General features: G+C 45.2%; 1 protein-coding gene across 1 annotated transcript in view; it reads left to right on the top strand.

Annotated features, from left to right (window-relative positions):
- Window positions 1-21,691, top strand: part of pard3aa (par-3 family cell polarity regulator alpha, a) — a 349,907-nt gene that overhangs the window by 41,343 nt on the left and 286,873 nt on the right. The gene's annotated exons all lie outside the window — the stretch shown is intronic.

Here is a 21,691-nt window from a genome sequence, read left to right on the forward strand (position 1 = left end):
TCCTTTTCTCTCTGCCTCTCTCTCCTTTTCTTTAAATACTTCCACAGGTCTAAGTCACAGGATACAGTTTGTATTGCAGGTCCTCCATCTGACTCACCTCCTTCTATTATACCTACTGACTTCAAACCACTGTCTGTGTATGTGTGTGAATATATAGACAGGCTAAGAATATAAGAGACCCATTTCCAATGAGACACTCGCCTTTATGGTGTTTAGACTCATGATTTCTCCCCTCTGTCTCTCGGGAAAGAGAGTTTGTTAATATCCAGAATTCCACAGCAGCGAGCTGTTTTCTTGAATATGTGGTATGGCAGTGTTAAGGAGCCTTGGCAGGATTCACTTCTTCTGTGGTTCCGTGTTGTTGTTGAGTCATTTGACCAATTAGCATTTTGTGTTCTGTTGTGGTGTGTGATGGAGGCCAAGGCTAATATGTGCAACTGGCTTATCAACAAGTGTTAGGGCCATTAGAAAGAAATAGCCCTCGTCCCCATATATTTATCTTGTGGCCAAATTATTTCTCTTTCTCTCCCTAATACTCCCTGCCCCCCTCTCAATTCCTTTCTCTTTCTCTTTTTCTTGTAGCCTATTTCATAATGAATTGGCAGTTAAACTTCAAAGTTATGACTCTGGTGTGTGTCACTGGAGTGGATGGCTTTGTCATCATTTGCAATGCATGAGTACACTGCTGAAACACTGCACAAGCTGAAATGCATCACACGAGACCTGCGAGGGCTAGAGTGTGTGCAGAGAACCGTGCACTCAGTACTATTTTTTACCTGTGCTTCTGCTATTATTTGATATACTATGTTGTGTATAAATGTATAATAGTTGTAAGCAGTGATAAGGGGGCCAAGCAGCCTTGCAAGGCATAGTTGCCATGGAAACATTCATGTCAATATGTTAAGGACATGGCTTTATGCACTCGCAGCAGGTTTCATGTCAGTGGACCGAAGATTGGCGAGATATGAGCTCACTTCCTGGTTGCTGCTAAATTTGGTAGGTTGTAACGGAAGAATGGAAATAAAAAAATCTGTCTGATACATTTTATAAGACTTGTCTGTCTAAGGATTGTCTGTGGTGAATTTGGTAAATATTCGATAAAGTTTGTGGCAGCTGAAAACTCTTTTGCTGAGGTATGACCTCACTTCCTGTTTGGTGGCTTTGCCGCCAATTTCGATTGGCTGTGATGTATCATATAACATATATAAGTCAATACCTAAACAGGTCCCACATATATAAGAGCGATACCTACGCAGGTGCCACATATACAGAAATGTAAAACATGTTGAGCACATTGTTTAGGACTGTAACCATGGATAGATAATAATTGACTGCTGTTTGGTTTGCCAACTCTTTTTTCAAATGTACATGTGTGTCCATCCATAAGACCCCAGAAAATGGGATTCCTCCCTCTTGGTGCTTGGTTTGTGGGAGGGATGTTGGCTTAAGAGGGTGTCATGGCAACTGCTTTGGCCCGGGCTTGAACTGACAGATGAGTAGCTGGAGCCTGATTTACCTCTCCATGCCCTTCCCCTCGACTCCCTTCCCTTCCTGTAGTCTCGCCGCCTCCTCTCTCTTCTCTCTCCACCCTCAGTGAGCCCTGCTCCCCTGCTTCTCTCTTCTCTCTCCACCCTCAGTGAGCCCTGCTCCCCTGCTTCTCTTCCATCTCCACCCTCATTGAGCCCCGCTCCCCTGCTTCTCTTCTCTCTTCACCCTCAGTAAGCCCCGCTCCCCTGCTTCTTTTCTCTCTCCACCCTCAGTAAGCCCCGCTCCCCTGCTTCTCTCTTCTCTCTCCACCCTCAGTGAGCCCCTCTCCCCTGCTTCTCTCTTCTCTCTCCACCCTCAGTAAGCCCCGCTCCCATGCTTCTCTTCTCTCTCCACCCTCAGTAAGCCCTGCTCCCCTGCTTCTCTCTTCTCTCTCCACCCTCAGTGAGCCCCGCTCCCCTGCTTCTCTCTTCTCTCTCCACCCTCAGTAAGCCCCGCTCCCCTGCTTCTCTCTTCTCTCTCCACCCTCAGTAAGCCCCTCTCACCTGGATCTCTTCTCTCTCCACCCTCAGTAAGCCCCTCTCACCTGGATCTCTTCTCTCTCCACCCTCATTGAGCCCCGCTCCCCTGCTTCTCTTCCATCTCCACCCTCAGTAAGCCCCGCTCCCCTGCTTCTCTTCCATCTCCACCCTCAGTAAGCCCCGCTCCCCTGCTTCTCTTCCATCTCCATATGTGCTGCTGTGCAAATGTGTTAGTAGTAAATCTTCATCCATAAACAAATCAACAGTAGCTCCAACTGTCCAAATGCCTCTTTACCACTTTAACGGTATACAGCATAACATGGAACATGCTGTTCTTTTAGATAGGGGCTGTGGGGATCAGTTGATGGCTATGTATTGTTAATGAAAAGGGAGATGGATGGCCGGGTTAATTATGGACCAGGCACTGGCAGACACATTAGCCAAACCATCTACAAGAACTATGGTTCCCATTTTAATGACACTGCATGAAGATATATGTGTCTGAAGCTATTTCAGATCAGACAAAGGTTCTGTCCTTTTCTTTTTCTGTCTCCTCTCTCTTTCTCCATCTATCCCAGTCTCTCTTCCATGGCACACTGGATCAGTGTATACTATTTTCTTTCACCCACAAAGAAGAATGATCATGGCAAAACTCAGTTTTTTGCAGTATGCATTTAGTAATTTTGTTAATTTAACAATATGTTGCGCGTCTGCAAGAAACAGAAGAAGAATGTTAAAGCAGTACGTCCATTTCCCTTTGTTTTCCTCGCTGACCTGCATTCATTACGCCCCCTGTCTGTGAGATTATGGTATTGCAGCAGTCTCTGCCTGCAGTGAAGCAGTATTCCAGGATTAGCGTCTGCTGGCTTTTGTGAATTGTGACTTGTCCGCTACAATGTCAAATCATTGGCAAGGTGGATTCTATGCACACGAAACATAACAACACATGGTGTGCATGGTGGATGGGCACCACTGGTTCTTTCTGCTGCCTGACTTTCTTCCATCTTAATGGCTGAGAATCCTCTTCATCCCATCATGTGGAGATTACCCTAATGTGGATCTATCGCAGAAATGGTGTCACTAAGATTGTCAGGCTGGATTAAACTGCAGTGTTAATCCCCGGGGGCCACCTCGCCAGCTCTTTGTGTATACTGGTTTAGCCTTTGGAGTCAGAGGCTGGGTGAAACAGTCAGCATGGGAGAATACATAAAGAGTTCTGAAGATAGTATAGTTGTAACGTTCTCTAGTGACAGAGGTGATGAGAATACATAGAGAGATCTGAAGATAGTATAGTTCTAACGTTCTAATTTAAATCCTAAAAGTTCCTATGCCACAATAGAGCATAGAGGGCTCACTACCTTATTAGGGTACTGTTTAAATGGCTGCTCTCATCTGGGCTTTAACTGCCATTAGTATATCTGGCGACAGAACATTTAGGCTGCTATCACACAGAAGCTTTACACCGCTTTAGGCAGGACAGCCAATATAGAGGCGAAGTGAGGTAAGGATCAACATAACTACCCATACATCAGAACATGAGCGTCTAAATCGCCTATGCAGTTTACAATGCAGATGACATTGGATTAGCATAGCATTCTCTTCCCACTTTAGTTTCTGTTTCCATTTGAGTATCTTTGAAATGGAACTGATTTGTATTCTGTCTCTGGTTATGCCCTTTGTGATCTACAGACTGTGATTCATATCACATAGGACAAAATGTAGGACGCAAATGCTTTTCACTATTTTAATGGTCCTTTATATCAGGGGTTTTCAACAGGGGGTCCGTGGCCCCCTGGTGGTCCATGACGGCATTGCAGGGTGTCCGCAGCATGAGCCTATGTTGATCAGTTCACCATTGACTTTTTTTTATTTTTATAGATTCGCTTTGATATTTCAACATATTTCCAGATAACACTGACAAGTGCTAGAGGCGGAATATCTGTGCAGGGGGAGGGGGTGTGGCAGTGGCTAGCAATGTACCCTGACAATTTTACATATTTAAGTGTTATAGGCAGAATATCTATGTTGGGGGAGGGGGTGTGATGGCGGCTAGCGATGTTCCCTGATAATTTCACATATTTAAGTGTTACAGGCAGAATACCTGTGCAGGGGGAGGGCGTGGCGGTGGCGGTTACAAACACGCGTGCGCGTGCAGGCAGCTTAGTGGGCCGCAAATTACTTTCTCGTCAGAATGGTGGTCCCTGAGACAAAACCAGTTGAAAACTCCTGCTTTATATGATAGTAGCTCACCATACCTTGAAGAAAGCACGACCAAATCCCCCAAAAATAGCTCTGACCCTAATCCAAAATCTAAGGCTCATTTAAGTTCTCATTCTCAATACATTTCTGGATGGTTGATTTACGAAATAAAACGGAACCACAGGTGTGAAACATACTATATGAGGCTGGGCCTGAGATCTATTGTCTCTTTTTGAAAAGTCTGTATGTGGGGGTCTACTCACGACCCATGATTGGAGTGTGTATGTTCCTGGCTTTCCAAAGTTAATGTTTCTCCTGGTGTGTGCTCTCCCTAACCCCTCCCTCTCATTCTCATGGTCGTCTGTTTGGGCTTTGAAGTCAAGTTTCAGTCTGACTCAGGCAGTTTGTGTGTAGTAGGAGTGTATGTGTGTATGGAGCAGTAGGAGCCAGAGTGTTTCTCATGTGTGTGTATGGAGCAGTAGGACCCAGAGTGTTTCTCATGTGTGTGTATGGAGCAGTAGGACCCAGAGTGTTTCTCATGTGTGTGCGTGGAGCAGTAGGACCCAGAGTGTTTCTCATGTGTGTGTATGGAGCAGTAGGACCCAGAGTGTTTCTCATGTGTGTGTATGGAGCAGTAGGACCCAGAGTGTTTCTCATGTGTGTGTATGGAGCAGTAGGACCCAGAGTGTTTCTCAAGTGCACATTATGACACTGTCTTTGGACCTGTGTGATCTGTCCGCTTGTGTCAAGTTTGTTCATGGAGGAATGTGTGTTGAAGAATGTCATGTGTTGCATATGAGGTTATTTTGAAGAGCAGATGTCGGTCTGCATGTGAAGGGGTTGTTTGTGCAGCGCTCCCTTTGTCCATTTGTCACATGAGATGGTCAAGGACGAGTATAGCCATCAGGTCTATGGCATGCATGTCACATTGCATTGTCACACATGTCACACATGCCACACAGGAGTGGCCCCAACTCTCTTCTATTAACTACACAGGAGGCAGACCTGGTGTGACTAGTCAGGAAGACATCTTGTCTGCATGTGATCGTAGGTGTGTGCTCATGATCGATGCTTTTATGAGTCCTTTAAGGTCATCAGCTGTATAGTTATGTGCTCATGATCGAATGTTAAAGGTCAGTTTTATGAGTCCTTTCAGGTCAACATCTGTATAGGTGTGTGCTCATGATCGGAGGCTAGAGGTCAGTTTTATGAGTCCTTTAAGGTCCACAGCTCTCTTCTCAGACCTCCCAGGTAGTGCCCAGACATGTAGAGCACCCCACCCATAGCAGCAGACCTCAAGAGCAGCGGGGAGATATGGCCAGGTTTGGTCCCACAGGCTCGGTATGCCAACTCAAGATTCAAGGATTCACCAGCATGCAACACACACATTATCTCTGCCATAAAAGTGTCTGCTGTCTGGTCGGTAGAACCGTGGAGATCACACAAATAGCAGCTGCACAAACCGCATTTAGTCTACGCCTGTACTCACTCCCACATCAGTCGCTGGTGCTGCGCGTATCTAACTTCAGCCTCTTGCCTCCACTGTCAGGGAGAGACTGAGTGTGACCCTCACTTCATGGCCTGGCAGAAGGCCCCTCCTCTGAGTCAGTGTTTGGCTTTGGAATAGTTTAGCACGCTGAGCTCATTTGTTCCACAGCGCAGAATCTCCTCCTTCTTCTCTCTCCTCTCCTGTTCCTTCGGCTCGGTGGGGCATCAACCAAGGGTGAGAACACGGAAGACGAAGGGAGAAGTGAGGGTGAACAAGTGTAGATAGATTATTTATTTGTCTTTGCAGAAACTTGTTCTGTGCCATTGACAGTGCATCTGATTGTTACAAAAACAGAAAAGACAAGTACAGACAGAACACAACATGACATAGGACAGGACAATACCCTCTCATATTACAATACACAACCCCCTCAAAATACAATACAATGGAAAATACTATGTGCCTTTCTTACCACCCTTGCTTCAACAGTCATGGCCAAGCTATTTAATGGCTGGCAGGCAATCTTGCTGGCCATGTTAATTATCTTGTGAAGCTTATTTTTGTTTGCTACTGACAGTGAAAAGTACTAGGCCACAGAACAAAAACATAAAATGCTCTCAACAAAAGAGTGGTAAAAAATACGCATCATGTCTCTGTCAACTCTGAATTGCCTTAACTTCCGCATAAAATAGAGCCTTTGCAGCCCCTTTTTATAGATAGCATCTGTATTACAACCCCATGTTAATTTATCATCTATTATTGTTACCAGGTATTTGTAACTCCCCACAACATCAACCCCCTCCCCATTTATGACCATACTCTGGTGGATGTGACTCCCCGTCCTGAAATCAATAATCACCTCTTTTGTTTTCCTTGCATCGAGAATAAGACAGCTGGACTTACACCAGTCTGCAAACTGGTCCACCCAGTCTCTATATTGTGTTTCATCCTTGTTCTGTATTAACCCTACAATAGCTGTATCATCAGCAAATTGAATTGTAATATGATTGGCATGCATTTGTATAGAGAGTAAACAATACAGGTGAAATTACGCTCCCATAGCGGTGCTTGTGTGTTTTTGGTATGTCTTGATGGGACATGGTAGTGGTGGTTTATGGTCTTTTTTCTTTATCTACAGTAGATAATGAGTTCCAGTTCAGTGTGAGTGGTTCCCAGGAAGGCAGTGGTCAAGAGAGCACAGGATGCTCAGGGTTTGAGTTTAATGGCAATTAATTGCCAAAGATTGCATTCGACTAATCCAACTCCCCTTTGCCAACCGACTGGAGCTGACTGGGGCAATTTCTCAGTGGTCTTGTAGTCAGTCCTGACATTCCAAGTCTAATAATGAATAGTCTCACACACATACACATACACACACACACACATACACACGCACACACTCACAGAGGCACACACACACACACGCACGCACACACACACACACACGCGCACAGAGAGAGAGACACACACACACACACTCACACATATACTCTGAAATTACACACAGATGTTTTTTTCAGGATTACGGGCCCAATTTTTGTGGTCAAACAATTGGCTCTTATTTTCTTTGAAATTAATTTCCCAAAAGTAATGCCAAAGCTCTCTGAAATCACTGAATCACTAGTTGGCCTCTATATTACGATTCCATTCATCCGACATGGTCATCTCATTTCCATACACCCAGGCTATTGATTGGTCTGAGTTGGTCATCTTAACGTTATGATATAATTCATCTGAGATGGTCATCTCATTTCCTCACACACACACACACACACACACACACACACACACACACACATGATGGTCATCTCATTTCCATACACCCAGGCTACTGCTGTATGCTACTGCAGTTTGACCATAGTCTTCATCCTCAGTTAATTAACTGCCCCCAGGTAACCATTTGACAATGACGATTGCTCATATCTTTACACATTAGCACTTACTGCTGTGCAGAGAGAGAGGGAGAGAGGGAGTTGGTTTGTGAAGTCTGGCACTGTGTCAGAAAGCTGTCAAGGTTGAAGCTGTGATTTAGTAGCATCTGTCTCGTGCAGCACTTCTCTGGCCTGGAACGCCTACTGCTGGCTCAGGTTTACTCAAGTCTGCTGTCCAGACGGTGGAACTTTCAAACCACCTCACCAACATTTCATGTCTGTCTGTCTGTATCACACACACACACACACACACACACACACACACACACACACACACACACACACACACACACACACACACACTATAGTACTGGTGATATTGTCTGAACAATGCCTTTTCTCCCTGAACTGGCTGCTAAAGTGGCTATTATGGAGTTTCTGTCTCATTGGACAGACAGTGGAATGAAACACGGACAGCTCGGTGTGAACCCTTTACTGCACACATGTTTATATGCTGTGAATTATTTAATCAATGTGTTTAACCAGGCAAAGCCCACTAGCCTCACTGCTACGCTGCAGTCATGATGTCACTATTTACACAGTGGCTGGCCCTCCACCGGGCACTCCACCCAGACCTTTTAACACTCGGGTCGAGCTCTCAGGTCAGCTGTAAAAGAACATTCTTGAGAGATTTACTGCGGTGAGCTATGTGGTCAGCCTCTGTGTAGATTCTTCTGGAAGCCATGCTGTCATGACTGATGGAGCAGGTATGCCCATGTGGTGTTACTGCTGGCATTCCGCACCAGCCCAAACCAATCCACATATTTGTGCTTATAATGAACATTATTTATTTGTATAGAGAAGAACACATTGAACATTATGACTACTGTTAGTTTATATGTTTATAGAGGGTTGAGCATTTTTAATAATCTACACATTCAAACTAATAACCAAAAAATGCATCTGGTGCTTTCGAAAGGCTCTGCAATCTGGTTGTTTTATACTTTTTAACAGTGTAGTTTTGGGAATTTGAGCCTACCACCTATGTTGATTGACAGTAAACATTTGACAGTGCTCCATACAATAGGCTGTCATACCAAACTCTAAATGGCCCAGATGGAGAAAAGCAACATGACATTAAAGGCATGAGACTGTATCATTCTGGCCCAACACTAATTTCATGTGTGAATATGTGTAATATATTAATTTGGATTCCATGGCATAATTTATTCATCATCTATTCATTAAGGCGTTTGGTAATCTGAAGACGTGAATCATAGAACACGCACTCCTGAGGTGGTGTGGGAAAGCGTGCCCTGGGCTGTCAGCATTGGGTACTCCGGCCACTGGAAATTCAATGAGATTACACTTCCCCCTTGTGGTGGGTCAATGGAAGTGAAAGGCCTCCTCCCTGCCATTGTGCTTTGAGTGTGTACAGTTAATGGACTAAGTAAAGGAGTGAAAACTAAGGGGTTCACTAAGGGGTGAAGCACAGCAGTAAGGTATTGTCAATTATGTCATCGTTCTCAAGTTTGTGTACAGCGTGAGCCTGCTGCTATGAAATAGTCTGTTTTTGAGAAACGTTTTTATTGCCAAGTAGGTTAAGACCTACAAGGAATGTTCTATGGTACGTTGGTGCAAACAACAAACTTACACAATTAACAATACACATTTTTAAATTCCGTGATGCATAATTAAATTGATCATGGATAATAAACGATTTAACTTTAATTATCTGTAAACCTTACACTTGCTATATACATGCAGGTATCATTTTAAAGTTCTTCTTTTTGAGGATGACTGCATTAGGATATCCAATTTTTGATTAGCCACAGACTAGGTTCTGCAGTTAGTTTCTGTTTCTGATGCTTTTCCCACTGAGTTAGCAGGGACATGAAGGGTTGAGGCTGGAGCGGGGAACTCTGGCCTGGGGTGGGGACTTGTGTGATGGGAGCTCCCCTGGATTGGTCACTAGGGGGCTCTCCTGGGTTTGTCACTAGGGGTACCTACAATGTTCTGTGACCTAATCTGCACAGGATGGGTGCAGAGTGCTGCCTCAGCTGACTAGCCACAGGCTGCGCTGCCAAGGTTATAATCCTCATCATCATCATCATCATCTGTACTGCCACCAGTGACAGATGTGTGTGTATGTGTTTTCTCTTGCAGTGAAAACACTGTCCTAACACACACACAAACACCTAACACACATATTCACAAAACCATTTGAGGTCTAATGTTGGATTACTGTGGCAGTGACAGCAGTGAAAGGCCTGTTTGAGAAGTTATATCACATGAGCGGGTGAATATATACACACACCCTGCATGGCACAGCAGAATTTCTTTCTTAGAAATGTGGAAATCCTCCTGTCATGTTGAATGCTTAATGAGCAGCTTAATGGGTATATGTGTAGTGTAGGGCTTTTGTCAGTAGGTGGCACTGCAGGCATGATAATCACATTGAGTCAAGAAGCTCACTGGGCCTCCTGCCATTCTGGAATGTGGACTGAAGCTGGTTGCATGGGCATGCCTTCTGCCCAATCAGGGCATCTCCATTCCATGGCAGACACAGCGCAGATTGAACCCCTGGACTTGAGCCACCAGCCGGAATAATGTGGGTTTGTGTCATGGCACATGGGTTCTCTGTGGAACTCTTGCTGTGAGTTAAATTGTGCAGCTCTTGAGTGCCATTGTCACAGGACATAACTAAACCCCCTGTGACCTCAGAGTGGGAACTGGACTGAACATGTTTCTGTTTGATATGAGAAGGAGGAACTGGACTGAACATGTTTCTGTTTGATATGAGAAGGAGGAACTGGACTGAACATGTTTCTGTTTGATATGAGAGTGAGGAAGTGGGCTGAAAATGTTTCTGTTTGATATGAGAGTGAGGAAGTGGACTGAAAATGTTTCTGTTTGATATGAGAGGGTGGAACTGGATTGAACATGTTCCTGTTTGATATGAGAGGGAGGAAGTTGGGGTTTTGCGATAGAAAAACATTTTTCTCCTCTTTCCTCACTGACCGTGCACAATGCTGCATGTTCCAGGTCAGTTTTGTCAAATATCTCTTGTCCTGGGACCAACCATAGGTTCATAGCACACTAATATTAAAGCAAAATGAAGGTAGTGATCGGTTCATTCTGAGTTGGCCTCTTTCCTCCTAGCCTTTCACTTATGTGTCACTCTTTCTAGCCATGATTCCCTGGGCGGTTAACCATGTCCAACTCCAGTGTTTCCAGGCATCTGCCCTGACTGTCAAGAGGCTAAGAAGATTTATCTCCAGAGAGAGAGGCAGTAGGAGAGAAACCCACTTCATGTCATCCGTCATCTAATCAATACTGCTCAGACTTCAATCAATCCCCCCTAGTGGGACTTCACAAATGGAGTCAGGGCAGAAGTCTCCCTCTCTTCTTTGCCTTCCTCCCCCCTTTCCTTTCATGAGCCTCTTCTTCATCCTCCTCTTCATTCATCCTCATTGGGGCGATGGGCTTAATGTCATCTACAGTGGTCTTGCATCATACCTTTAAAAAAAAACTTAAACCAATGTCATTTTTTTACCTTAATATGTTTTCTTTTTTGGGTGTGAGTAACTTGTATATGTGACCAGCTGTGGCTAAACCAGCCACAAGTGTCCCCAGAGACATTTTGAGTTATTCACAGATTCTGTGTAGTGTAGGTTTAAAGCTATCCAATGATGTCTCACTCATGTATATCTGATAATATTTGTATAAGTTGTGATCATTTGAATGTATACCCCTCTGAAAAGCTTTTGCTGAGAAAAAGTACCTCTAAGAGTAAGGCCAGACTAAGCCGATTTTCATACTTTCCGGAACGTATTCGGGTTTAGTCAATCGCTGCCAGACAAAGCTGTGCTGCGCTGTTCTACGGCCACACACACCCATTGAAACTGGTGAATATGCTGTAGTACATATGCAAGGCCTGTTGGTGGCGCTGTGAAGGGTGCTACCGGAAATGGAGAAGAAGACTCGTAGAAGAAGACGACAAGTTACAACTAGTTGGTCGCCAAGTAGTTGACCATACTGTGCCTTATACATTTCCTATGCTTAAATCATCATTGTTCGACCTGTATGTGATGCATTATGTGCATACCTAATGAAAGTAAGGGTTTTCATGAAGTTGCTACTGTGATAGATCGTGTGTATTAAATACCACATTTTGGGCTACCTTCTAGTGCTATTAGTAGTGATTAGCACGCTAAGCGGAGATTTAGCTATGTTCTGTTCTTATGTTGATACGCTGTAATAAAGATGTGTTCAATCCTGCTAAGATTTCGACTGGATGAGATATGAATGAGATCCATGTTGCCTAGTGTAATGTCCACTATTATATGTATCTAGTAATATTAGTTGTGTAATTCAGTGCAGTGTAAATTAGTCCCCATAAAGAAGACTGCTTTGGTAACTCAGTGAATAAAACGTGCCCTTCTTAGATCGTTGTTTGCCAGCCATAAACAGAACAGAAGACTTACATTTTTTTGTTTTTATTGCGATTGGGAAGATGTACGTGACTACTTGACAGCTTCCAGCGTTCACGTGGGATAATTACGTCATCAGATTCGCGGATTCAAACCCGATTTGCGGCCAGACAGGCCCTGATAGCAGGGTAGATTGGAACCTTCCCACTCTGGAGAGGGGATTCTAACCTTGACGGAAAGTAACGCTCCAAATGGCAGATTTATCTGGCCGGGAGGCCAGTTTGTCAAGTTATTTTCCGCAAAAGTATGAAAATCGGCTTAGTCTGGCCTGCCCTTAAAGGGAAATTTACACTGCACTGAATTACACAACTAATATTACCAGATACATATAATAGTGGACATTACACTAGGCAACATGGATCTCATTCATATCTCATCCAGTCGAAATCTTAGCAGGATTGAACACATCTTTATTACAGCGTATCAACATAAGAACAGAACATAGCTAAATCTCCGCTTAGCGTGCTAATCACTACTAATAGCACTAGAAGGTAGCCCAAAATGTGGTATTTAATACACACGATCTATCACAGTAGCAACTTCATGAAAACCCTTACTTTCATTAGGTATGCACATAATGCATCACATACAGGTCGAACAATGATGATTTAAGCATAGGAAATGTATAAGGCACAGTATGGTCAACTACTTGGCGACAAACTGAACTGTCTGTCGCTGCCAAATGTGAGTCCCTGCCTGATGTGAGTCCGCATGCGTCACTTTGCGACACTGTTTGATAATAAGGCTCCCTGACAGAGGACAGTTCATGAATTTGCCCAACTAAAAATGTTGAGAATGAAACTGATAGCCTTCTTTAGTGTCCTAAACATGGTGATGTACAGCATGAAGTGGAATGACAAGCGCATTTGTTTACGTTTGAAATCCACCAAGGTTTATGATGTTACGCTTCAAGTTTATTGAATTATTAGTTAAGCAGTGCATTCAATACTAGTAACAGTAATACAACATAGCCCCATATGTTGACGTTGAGCCTTATGCTGTTAACCGTTTACAACACAATTAAATATAACATTAAATGTAACGGTATTATGCGTTAAAACCAGCCCCATATGTTGCCGGTGAGCCTTAGCTGGTCACCGTTTACAACAAAATTAAATATACCAGCCTTCTGCCGTAAACCGTTTCTGTTTGCACTCATGCGGACTCACATCAGGCAGGGACTCACATTTGGCAGCGACACTGTCACCAACTTAACTTTGTAACTTGTCGTCTTCTTCTACGAGTCTTCTTCTCCATTTCCGGTAGCACCCTTCACAGCGCCACCAACAGGCCTTGCATATGTACTACAGCATATTCACCAGTTTCAATGGGTGTGTGTGGCCGTAGAACAGCGCAGCACAGCTTTGTCTGGCAGCGATTGACTAAACCCGAATACGTTCCGGAAAGTATGAAAATCGGCTTAGTCTGGCCTTACTCTAAGAACTCTTGGACTAAGATTTTCCAAATTGTCACCTCACCTGGGACAAAGGGAAGACAGTTGTGCTCATTTGCATCATTGAGATTAGCCCTCCTCTACAGATGTCACACTGACATCTGGTATCTGTAGCCCTTCCCCCGACAGGTGTCACTGAAGACTCAAGAATTGTAGTGTTGTTAATGATGTAGTGTTATTTTCATTAGGACTTGAACTGGACTTGAATCAAAATTAGAAGGTACTAAAATGGAAATGCTTTTATTACAAAAGGCCTTGAATAGCATGCATTAATACACAGGATAAAATGTTACAATCCCATAATCCAAGGTATAAACCAGGACTGCAAAATGGAAGTCAATATGAATCCAATACACTAGACAATAAGAATAAAGATACTATTACAAAGATACTAAATAACAAACAAGACACGCTCACCTGAAAAACAGATGTTGCTTATGGTTAATTATACTTTAATTGCTAATCATTAAATCATGAAAATCATCGAAATATTTTTTTAGACTTATCTGAAAAGGGAAACAAAGAAGTTTCACATCATGGGTCATACTAACAGGCACCGTCACCTGTATGTATTCATGAGAGTTTGTGATGCTAATTATCTAGCAACTAGCCGTCACATTCAATTCAACGCTAACAGGCCCCTTTGCACCTTACTCTGGATGTAATCATACAAACTATCCTCCGATGCCCACATTACTAGCCAAAAACCTCCCATTACAGCTTAGTTTCGATATGCATCATCACTTTAGCAAAGCAGGGATTGCAATGTAACTTATGACTACTGACGCCATGAGGAACTGGAAAGTATTTCTGCAGACTTCATTAACTCCGATATAATACGTGGTCCGGGGGCACTTTCTTTTCGCCTGAGGCTTTTTGGTGGATGTAGTCATCTCCGAAGTAAATACTGAACGTCTGTTTGCCTCAAGATGTCCAATGATTCGCATGTCCTGCCACTCTCTCTCGGCTGCTAGAGAATCACTCCGTATGTTGTACATAAGCTCTGGAGAAAGTTTGTTGCTACACGAATGTCTCCCGAGGAGAGGGTTCTCCTTTCTCCTTGCGTTGGATTTGCAGTCAAAGTTACGGATTTTCTCCATTTCGTTTTTCTCCCCTTCAAATGTTACCGTAGAGATAGCGTCTTATATGTCACGCTCCAGCTCCTCTGCTGCGAGGCCGAAAGATTCTTCGTCGTCGGCTAAGGTCAGCTGTAGACTAGGGATGTTTGATGAAATTGCGTTCATCATCTGTGCACTCATCTTCAGATTCAGAAGTCTGCTGTATGCTGTAGAAGTAGCCATGTGTATCGCTTGTAATGTGCAGCTGATTGGTCGAAAAAAATAACAAAAGCGATCCTGCAGTTCATATGGAAATTAGGTAACACCCCCAAGCGCCACGAGAGCGTAACAGAATTTAACCGAAACTGTACCAACTTCAACGACAAAATGTATACTTTTAAGGTAACCAATACTGTTATCTGAAACATGGAGTGGCTTCTTCATGACTTCAACTTGCACATTCTGCAAAAAAACGAAGATCACTAATTTGGAAAAAAAAAACTTAAATTCTGTTTTACGCGAATTCGTCTCGGCCGACTTGTTCCCCATTTTCCGATGCCGGGTCACATATTAATGACTAATGCTGATGAATAGAATATAGTGCCCGGTACAGACACATTGATCTTTATTCAGCTGAAGAGGGCAAAGAAGGAGGGGGGCATCTGTCATCTGTACTGGCAGCTGAAGCACCTTTTATTCTGAAGGAGGAATCATTGATTGACGCTCAGGGTCTAGACAGTGATAAATGAAGGGCGGAACAGAGAAAGGACAGGAGAGAGTGCATCATGGAGAGTAAGACAGTATCGGGAGAGAGTGCATCATGTAGAGTAAGACAGTTTGGGGAGAGAGCGTACATCATGTAGAGTAAAACAGTATCGGGAGAGGACAGGAGAGAGTGCATGATGTAGAGTAAGACAGTATCCGGAGAGGACAGGAGAGAGTGCATCATGGAGAGTAATAGTTGGGATTGGCTAATTCCTGCAGGGCGGACTCAAACTTGTGTCCCCGAGGGCACCTTGACGTGCAGCTCTCCCCTAAGGGTGGTTTGCCAGACGGCCAATGGAATCCCTGTCACTTTGATCAGCTTTGTCACTCTGCTGAGATCAATGAAATCAGTCACATAGGTGTTGGGTCAGTTTTCCCCTGCAGACTCACCACTTGTCGACACTGCGAGTACGAAGTACAGTCTGGTTTGTTTGTCTGGTTTAGTTGTGAGAGAAAAAGACAACTCCAGGCCACCCCATCTCTGAGACACATTCAGAAAATGCTTGATCAGGATGGGATGTTTTTGTATCGCTTGACAGCTGTCAGGACTGATTGCACTCTGACGTTGAACCACTTTGCCAAACGGAACTATTATTTGGCATTGAAGGCACCAAGCGATGTGGTGTGGGGGTGGCCGTGGGTGGGGTGGTGAGGGTGTGAGGCACATTTAGGTCAGGGTGCCATGCTGCCCCTAAACGAAGATGACAGACTCAGACTCCCTGCTGGGCTCTCCCAGACCCCCTGTAGTGGAGAGCACAGAGGACACACAAACATGTTTACAGAAGAAGACAGATTGGGTCTCGAATCAAACCCTCACACAGAGCTTTCCCCATGCAGCGGACAACTCTGTTATTCAGGCTTGAGTGCACAGCATGGACAAATGGCTTCACTCGTTGGTCACTGGAAGTTTTTGGGTGAACAAGCAGAGCATTTTGTCCTTGTGTTTGCAAAGTATAGTAGTTACGTGACGACACAGTACATGTCTTTTTACAGTGTGGTCCTCTCTGGAGGTCAGACAGCTGCACAAGGGTTATCATCATCCCAGAGACTGCAGTATAGATCAATGTGTACGTAGCGTATTCCTAAGGGCACATTGATCTATACTACAGTCTCTGGGATGATTTGAGTACACTCCTAAGGGTACATTGTTGTATACCTCAGTCTCTGGGATAATTTGAGTACACTCTTAAGGGCGCATTGAGTACACTCCTAAGGGCACATTGATCTATACCACAGTCTCTGGGATGATATGAGTACACTCCTTAGGAAACATTGTTGTATACTACAGTCTCTGGGATGATTTGAGTACACTTCTGGGCACATTGTTGTATACTACAGTCTCTGGAATGATTTGAGTACACTCCTAAGAGTACTCTGATAATTTAAGTATACACATGGACAGGTCTGCACTGCTTAGAGAGTAGACTATGACATCTTGTCTGTTGGAGATATATGAAGTGATGTTTGGAGTCCAACAGCTCCTTTTATGAATGAAAGACTAGGGCCAGTGGATACCTGTTCCACTCATCTTTAATGCCACATGTTTGAGTGCACGGATGAGCCTGATCACAACACAGCTTGGTATTTACACTTCACTGCCCCCCTTTGGCCGTGGGGCGCCACTGCTCCTTATGCCCACTTCCCTCATGTTGAGGCGTGACTTGCTTCTGTCTCTGTGCCCATCATGCATTGATACACTGCAGCACATCCACTGAATCTCATTCCTGTGTGTGCATGAGAGAGAGAGAGAGAGAGAGAGAGAGAGAGAGAGAGAGAGAGAGAGAGAGAGAGAGAGAGAGAGAGAGAGAGAGAGAGAGAGAGACTAAATCCCAGTGATTCCTGTATATGTACAAGAGAGAGAGTGTTGAATCCCAAGTCATTCCTGTGTGTGTATGAGAGAGTTGAATCCATTTGATTCCTGTGTGTGTATGAGAGAGAAAGAGAGAGAGAGTGTGTGTTGAATCCCACTGATTCCTGTGTGTGTATGAGAGAGAGTTGAATCGAGGTGAGCAGGCGTTGCATAAGGGTTGCGTGGCGGAGGCAGCCAGGAGCACGGAGCACGGGGTGATTGGTGCCTCTGATTCCTCGCAGTGTGTTGGCCAGGCACAGCTGTATGAGCAGCTAGGGGAGGAATATGGGTCAAGGGGCTGGATTAAGAAGTGTGGGGTAAAATGGGCAGCATGCTGACAGTAATGGCAATGAGTGCTTCCTTTCTCTTGTCCTTCCTCCCTTTTTGGTTTCTCGTGCCATTGTTTAGTTTTTCCTCCTTCTTCTCCTCCTTCTCCTCGTCTTGTTTTGCCACTCTCTCCATCCTCCACGGCTCCACATGCAAATGAAAACATCCAGACTGTGACTGTCGCCCCTTCACCCTGCATTAGAACCAAGCTTGCCTGCAGTCAGGATTTCAGCTTTAAAGGGGTTGTTTATTTGCATACCCACACACACACACACACACACACACACCCAAAGCCATATACACAACCCCAATTACTCAGAGCTTTTCATTCTCTTTACAAACTGCATGCTGTGTGTGTGTGTGTGTGTGTGTGTGTGTTTTAGAGTTCGGTAAATAAACAGCATATTGTAATGTATTTTTATGCATGTCTGTTCAGGGAATCATTGATGAAGCATAGCACAACAGACTGATCTCACCATACACATGCGTCTGCTCCACAGAACTCTTCCTGTGATTAGATTAGCTTCACTGGAGTACCCTCAACTTTATTTGTCACGCCATTCCCACACACACACACACACACACACACACACACAGTCACACACACACAGTCACACACACACAGTCACACACACACAGTCACACACACACAGTCACACACACACAGTCACACACACACAGTCACACACACACACACACACACACACACACTCACACTCACACACTCATTAGCACGTGCACAAACCAAACATTTACTCAAACACACTCACATATACACATAAGCTGTTTTCAGACATTCACTGGAACCCTGAACTTATCTAGACATTAGCTGGAGAAGCTGTATGCGAGAGCGCAAATATCCAAATCAGTTGGACCAGATGTTGAACATAGTTTACATTGACATATACACACAAACACACTGAGTAGTAGTAGTTTTGACTTCCTGTTTGACCTCTAAAATCTTTTATAATTACATTTCAGTTCACAGTACTGTGCTTTCTGCAAACTCTAACCAGACCTATCTCTTCAAACGGTTCACCTGACCTCAGACCAGTCCAAGCGGCCCACTGCCTGTCTTGATAGGTCAGGGGGAGATGCCTACACCAGCACAAGCCGTCCATTCCTGACTGAACCTATAGAAAGAGATAAAACATGAGGCTGATCTGAGACCTGTGTTCTCCACTGAGTGATCTGAACATGGTGTAGCTATGTCCCTTTAGTTGTTTAAACTGCTGATCAGTGATCAGAATGTGCTTCTAGCAAGGTGTTTGAAACTGCCTCTTTCTTTACTCGGTGCTGATGCATCAGAGGGCCGGGCTAGGCCATGTCTCCGAGGACCTGTCCTGACTTCAGTGCTCAATGTCCTGGCTTCAGTGCTCAGTGTGCTGGCTTCAGTGCTCAGTGTGCTTCAGAGCCAAGTCTGTCTCAGGATTAGTGCTCATCAAAAGCACCCTCCTCTCCTGTCTGATGGGCTGGAGCGAGCTCCACCCCGCGCCAACCCTGTCTGATGGGCTGGAGAAAGCTGCACCCTCAACCCACCCCACCCTCACCCCTGTCTGACTCCTGTGCTGGAGCTGTCTGTCTGGCTCTTGAATCTGCAGCCACAGGCGCTGCACTGAGCCCCTGCTGACAGCTCAGACAGACCCACAGACTCTCAGACAGACACAAGACAGACAAACAAACAAACAAACAAACAAGGAGAGGGAAGCAAAGGTAACCAGTCAGTTAACGGAAGGAGAGATCAGCTTTCATATGCATGGAGTATCAAAACAACACAAACACAGTCACACACTCAGTCACACACTCAGTCACACACTCAGTCACACACTCAGTCACACACTCAGTCACACACTCAGTCACACACACTCAGTCACACACACTCAGTCACACACTCACAGTTACACACTTACAAACACAGAAACACACACGCCCACACACGCCCGCACACGCACACACACACACACACACACACACACACACACACACACACACACACACACACACACACACACACACACACACACACACACACACACACACACACACACACTGTCTCTTTTTCTTCAATCTCTTAAATGTGAGCAAGATAAAGTGAGAGATAAGTTAAGGAGAGAGAGTGAGAGACTGAGGGGATAAGAAAGGAGGGAGAGTGAGAGATAAGAGAAGGAGTGAGAGAGAGATATAAGAAAAGGAGAGAGTGAGAGATAAGAGAAGGAGAGAGGAATGGTGATGAGGGCCAACCCTCTTCTCCTGTCTCTCTTATTAGTGAAGACAGATAGAGGGCAGAGAAGGCTATACACACACACACACACACACACACACACACACACACACACACACACACACACACACAGAGGTGGTTTTCTCCTCTTCTCTCCTGAGCTCCTCCTGTTCTCTCCTCTTCTCTTCTCCAGTGTTGAGCTCCTCCTGTTCTCTCCTCTTCTCTTCTCCAGTGTTGAGCTCCTCCTGTTCTCTCCTCTTCTCTTCTCCAGTGTTGAGCTCCTCCTGTTCTCTCCTCTTCTCTTCTCCAGTGTTGAGCTCCTCCTGTTCTCTCCTCTTCTCTTCTCCAGTGTTGAGCTCCTCCTGTTCTCTCCTCTTCTCTCCTGAGCTCCTCCTGTTCTCTCCTCTTCTCTTCTCCAGTGTTGAGCTCCTCCTGTTCTCTCCTCTTCTCTTCTCCAGTGTTGAGCTCCTCCTGTTCTCTCCTCTTCTCTTCTCCAGTGTTGAGCTCCTCCTGTTCTCTCCTCTTCTCTTCTCCAGTGTTGAGCTCCTCCTGTTCTCTCCTCTTCTCTTCTCCAGTGTTGAGCTCCTCCTGTTCTCTCCTCTTCTCTTCTCCAGTGTTGAGCTCCTCCTGTTCTCTCCTCTTCTCTTCTCCAGTGTTGAGCTCCTCCTGTTCTCTCCTCTTCTCTCCTGAGCTCCTCCTGTTCTCTCCTCTTCTCTTCTCCAGTGTTGAGCTCCTCCTGTTCTCTCCTCTTCTCTTCTCCAGTGTTGAGCTCCTCCTGTTCTCTCCTCTTCTCTCCTGAGCTCCTCCTGTTCTCTCCTCTTCTCTCCTGAGCTCCTCCTGTTCTCTCCTCTTCTCTTCTCCAGTGTTGAGCTCCTCCTGTTCTCTCCTGAGCTCCTCCTGTTCTTTCCTCTTCTCTCCTGAGCTCCTCCTGTTCTATCCTCTTCTCTTCTCCAGTGTTGAGCTCCTCCTGTTCTCTCCTCTTCTCTTCTCCAGTGTTGAGCTCCTCCTGTTCTCTCCTCTTCTCTCCTGAGCTCCTCCTGTTCTCTCCTCTTCTCTTCTCCAGTGTTGAGCTCCTCCTGTTCTCTCCTCTTCTCTCCTGAGCTCCTCCTGTTCTCTCCTCTTCTCTTCTCCAGTGTTGAGCTCCTCCTGTTCTCTCCTCTTCTCTTCTCCAGTGTTGAGCTCCTCCTGTTCTCTCCTCTTCTCTTCTCCAGTGTTGAGCTCCTCCTGTTCTCTCCTCTTCTCTCCTGAGCTCCTCCTGTTCTTTCCTCTTCTCTCCTGAGCTCCTCCTGTTCTCTCCTCTTCTCTTCTCCAGTGTTGAGCTCCTCCTGTTCTCTCCTCTTCTCTTCTCCAGTGTTGAGCTCCTCCTGTTCTCTCCTCTTCTCTTCTCCAGTGTTGAGCTCCTCCTGTTCTCTCCTCTTCTCTTCTCCAGTGTTGAGCTCCTCCTGTTCTCTCCTCTTCTCTTCTCCAGTGTTGAGCTCCTCCTGTTCTCTCCTCTTCTCTTCTCCAGTGTTGAGCTCCTCCTGTTCTCTCCTCTTCTCTCCTGAGCTCCTCCTGTTCTCTCCTCTTCTCTCCTGAGCTCCTCCTGTTCTTTCCTCTTCTCTTCTCCAGTGTTGAGCTCCTCCTGTTCTCTCCTGAGCTCCTCCTGTTCTTTCCTCTTCTCTCCTGAGCTCCTCCTGTTCTCTCCTCTTCTCTTCTCCAGTGTTGAGCTCCTCCTGTTCTTTCCTCTTCTCTCCTGAGCTCCTCCTGTTCTCTCCTCTTCTCTTCTCCAGTGTTGAGCTCCTCCTGTTCTCTCCTCTTCTCTCCTGAGCTCCTCCTGTTCTCTCCTCTTCTCTTCTCCAGTGTTGAGCTCCTCCTGTTCTCTCCTCTTCTCTTCTCCAGTGTTGCTAAATGGCCAAAGAGTGGCCCTACCCTGCCTACCCTGCCTCAGGGTTATGTTCTTTGTTGTTTTGCCCAGGTGGTT

The sequence above is a fragment of the Sprattus sprattus genome (assembly GCF_963457725.1).
Source record: "Sprattus sprattus genome assembly, chromosome: 17".
Lineage (NCBI taxonomy): Eukaryota > Metazoa > Chordata > Actinopteri > Clupeiformes > Clupeidae > Sprattus > Sprattus sprattus.